Source organism: Sinocyclocheilus anshuiensis, unplaced genomic scaffold (genome assembly GCF_001515605.1).
Source record: "Sinocyclocheilus anshuiensis isolate Anshui unplaced genomic scaffold, SAMN03320099.WGS_v1.1 scaffold2327, whole genome shotgun sequence".
In the NCBI taxonomy this organism is placed as follows: Eukaryota; Metazoa; Chordata; class Actinopteri; order Cypriniformes; family Cyprinidae; genus Sinocyclocheilus; species Sinocyclocheilus anshuiensis.
In genome coordinates, this window is record NW_015536613.1 from 62,033 (window position 1) to 66,436 (window position 4,404).

A 4,404-nucleotide genomic window follows, 5' to 3' on the forward strand; every position below is an offset into this window, starting at 1 on the left:
ACAATACTACAGTGAGAATAAAAGTTACGCCTTCTTTCTTTGTGTGAACATTTGGGCGGCGTTATGCAAATCTTCTCACAGAGCGACGTAGGTATGTGGGGGCGTGTTAGAACGAGCCGTTTTAGGTAGGTGTGGCTGACTCTTAACTTTTATAAAGAATATCTCTTTGGATTTGAGACTTTAGTCTTTGCAACTTTACAGATCTTCTTTATGCACCAAGAGCTTGTAACACTCCAAAGAGAAAGGAAAATTGAAATCGCATCATATGACCCCTTTAAGTTGCTCAAGCAATTGGCAAAATATTTAAACTACTTTTCTTTCATTATCACAAACTTACCATTGTCAGAAATAGTCAGCTCTACTGCCTTTTCTTTTGCATTTAAATCTTTATTACAAGCAGTCCTGTGGTTCATAAAGAACTTTAATTAAGAACTTTAAAATTATTGCCTTGTTTATCTAAAAGTGCTCTTTTCCTTTAAACCTAGCCAAAAAGCCATAGCCTATGTGTTGACTGTGAAACACAGTAGACTTTAATAATATGCATTTATGGTGTAATTACTACATTTTTGTGTCAATCCATGTATATATTTACTGCAAACAATGCACTCTTACTTTAATTCAGAGCTTGCAGCGCAGCAATAGACTCGGTGTGGATACGATCTCTGCACTGCTGCAGACACACCGCTCCTGAACACACTGCCGGACCGCAACCGTGTGCAGTGTGCACGCTTTATTAATCCGTTAACGAGCGCAGAAAAAATTAGTGGTTGACCGATATATCGCCATATATATTTGCCATTTTTTAAATATCGGCATCAGCCGATAAGATTTTCTGTTTGGCCGATGCGTTCGAGGCAGGACTTTTATTTTGACGGCACGCCTGACTTTTATTTTGACGGCGCTGAGAACGGCAGCGCCTGAGCACACGGTGCTCACATTCTCCCTCTGATTCGCTGTTGTCGCTAACAGTTCTGTCTAAATACGGATAGAAGTCTGTCTAATAATCAGATAGAACGTTTAAACAAAGGAATTAAAATGTATACAAAAAGTCTTATAACGATTGCTTTTATATTATTAGTAATAGAAAGGCAAACATTATAATACTTTCTTGTTTGCCGTCAGCATTCAGCAAATACGCATTTATATCATTTAAACAAATCTTTGAATGTCTAATAAACATCTAATTTCAAAAACCTTGCAAACTTACGCCAAACCTCTCACGGCAGCGTCATCAGCTTGAGATCGTTATTTTTTAGATCGGCCTTTTAGAGACCGCCGATCAATCATCCCAGTGTGATTATCGGCCGATGGTGATCGGTAGCCGATCAATCAGAGCACCCCACTCTCTCATACATGAGCCTTACAGGTATTTATTATTATTTCCGTTGTTGAAACATGCTTTTATGGGTTTAATCTCAATTTATAAAGGCCTCTGTGACTTTAGAATAGGGACCAATTCTGACTATTAACTAGTTGCTTATTAGCATGCCTATTATTAACGTATTGGCTGTTTATTAGTACTTATAAAGCACATATTCTGTCCATATTCTACATCCATAATCCTACCCAATACCTAAACTTAACAACTATCTTACTAATTATTAATAAGCAGCAAATTAGGCGTTTGAGGCTAAAGTTAGTGGTTTGTTAATGGCGAGAATTGGATCTTAAAATAAAGTATGACCAAAGTCTCTGCTGCTGACCTCTGATAATGTGAACATGCAAATTATGTCACGGTTTAATTTTTTAAATCTTTATTCTTGAAAGGATTGTTAAACTTGCTTCTCCTGCATCCTGTTCTTCTGCAATCCAGAATGGCAGAGCGTAAATTTGCGTTTCCTTTTTTAATTTTCTTTAATAATATAATATGCACTATACTCTTGTTATATTCCAGTGGAATTAAATTGCCACCGCTACGAGGTGGTTTCTAAAAGTGACTAAATTTAACATTGATTATTCTGTAAATTGATCATTATTAGCTTCCCCCAGCTGCCACTGCTTAAAAGTGCTTGAATTCTACTTATTGATTTCATAATGCACTTTTCACAAGTCATTCTTACAGTTCTGACAAAATTTATAGCCAGTTATATAACCTTACCTTTATGACACATTTAAATCCTGCAAATTCACAACAACTTTCAGTTTAAGTTTGCAAGTCATAAAAGCGATACATCATCATCAAATATGGCTGTCTGTAGGCCATTCTTATTGTTTAGCCGTGTCTTGAATTCTTACTTGTATTTTTAATAGTGCTGTCAAAATTAGCAGGCAATTAATTTTTCGAGTTTAACGTTGTTAAAAATATTTAACGCCGGGGCGGAGCTAGGATTGGCCACCCCACTCACAACTGCTGCTTCTGTCTCATTTTTTCTTTGACAAGAATTGCGTTTATTTAGACGCAGAACGTCTTTACGACCACATCAAACAGGAGACTTTTCAGACCTCCACTTCGCCTCAGCGCCGGGTGCGAGTCAAGCGAACGCGGAAACGGTACAGGTGATGAGGAGCTTCAGTAGAACAATCAGTTGAGATGGTGTCAGGCCATATGTCAGTAATTTTTCTCTCCTGTCAGCCATTATACTGTGCTCGTAGGCAATGTTCCCTCCAAGCTGCACGCTTCTTGCATCGCAACCGCGCAGAAGAAACAATACGCTGTGCACACTCAAAAACGAGTTGGGAAAGCATTTTGATTGAATTCTAGTAAATGCGAAATAATTGCGATGTTTGGGCAAACCGCTATAGAGTTGGTGTCGCTATAGTTAGAACCGGTGAATGTAGTTTACAGGTTTACAGGTGTCATAGAAAGAGAATGATGTGCGCCAAGTCGTTTAAGAAATCGAATGCTTTAATGGTTGTGGATGAAATATCTCAACACGACATGTGAAATAAAACATCATCATGATTAAAGAAGAGTGGCCTAATTAAGTGCTGGAAATAGCGGATGATGGGCACAGAATGGTAACAAAACTCAGAGACGTTTACAGTTATACACAGGTGTAGTAGTTTGCGAACTCTACATAGGGATGTTTAGATATAAGAATTCACTTTAACGTTTTTGAAAATATTTAGCTTACAGATCTCAGTTTAAATGCTTCAGTTCATTTCCTACTCTGTTCTATTCTATTCTATTCTGTCAGTTTAAATGCCAGTTTGTTTTTATATATATTATATTATAAACCCAATAAATAAATGACCTCAAAAAGGGAATTCATGAGCTATATCTGCTTCATTTTTTTTTCATATATTATATTATAATAAAGAACTGAACTGTTCTGCTTGAGTTTTTTTTTTTATGATTTTTAATGGAATTTCTTGTTAACAGCACTGTCAATGTTTTCTCTTTGGTAACCTAGAATCATTTAGTAACATCAAGGGTCAAATCAAATATAAATAGCACATTAAAGTTAAAAGTTACGCTCTTTTTTTGTGTGTGCTAGGGCTGTGCAAAAAATCGAATGCGATTTTCATGCGCATCTTGTCAGTAAAGCTGCTTCTGGAGATTAGTAGTAAATCTTCAGCACGTGCTTTCAGATGGAGCGGCATTTATTACATAGAGCCGTAGTTCACTGACAAGCTTTTCGATTTTTTGCCCAGCCCTAGTGTGCGCTGTACAGGTCTGGTATAAATGTTTTTGCTGTGGTAGCCGAAATGTCCGCCCAATAGAGAAAAGTTTTGCTCCGCAAGAAAAAAAATTTGAGGGATCATTGCTCATAGGCCGTGCTTCTCAATTACATGCACAAATACGACGGCGCGTGCTGTAGCCTGTATAATTTCATATTAAAGCCCGAATGAAACTACGAGCATGCGTGTCAGATCCGCGTCACATTCAGCAGCGGCAGATCTTAAAGTAATAGCAGCCAAATAACCTAATAAGCCAGCTGCTGTGATGTCCGGTAATCAAAGAACAAAAGAAAAAAGAGGAAATCAATAACTTTTGTAGCTTTAAGGATTCATATTAAATTTAGTAAAGTCACCTTTATCTATATAGCACTTTTAACAATACAGATTGTGTCAAAGCAACTCTACAGCATTAATTAGGAAAATAGTGTCAATAATGCAAAATGACAATAGTAAACACTCAATTTTCAGTTAAAGGCAGTTCATCATTGAATTCAGTGATGTCATCATCCAGCTCAGTTCAGTTTAAATAGTATCTGTGCAATCAAGTCGACGATATCGCTGGAAATTTAGTTTCCCCAACTAAGCAAGCCATAGGCGACAGCGGCAAGGAACCAAAACTCCATCGGTGACAGAATGGAGAAAAAACCTTGGGATAAACCAGGCTCAGTCGGGGGGCCAGTTCTCCTCTGACCAGATGAAACCAGCAATTCAGTTCAATTCCAGGCTGCAGCAAAGTCACATTGTGCAGAGGACTCAACTGGTTCCTGTGGTCTTGTCCCGGTG

General features: G+C 37.7%; 1 protein-coding gene across 1 annotated transcript in view; it reads left to right on the forward strand.

Annotated features, from left to right (window-relative positions):
- LOC107703859 (nuclear pore complex protein Nup160-like) overlaps positions 1 to 4,404 on the forward strand; it is a 68,421-nt gene that overhangs the window by 61,847 nt on the left and 2,170 nt on the right. The gene's annotated exons all lie outside the window — the stretch shown is intronic.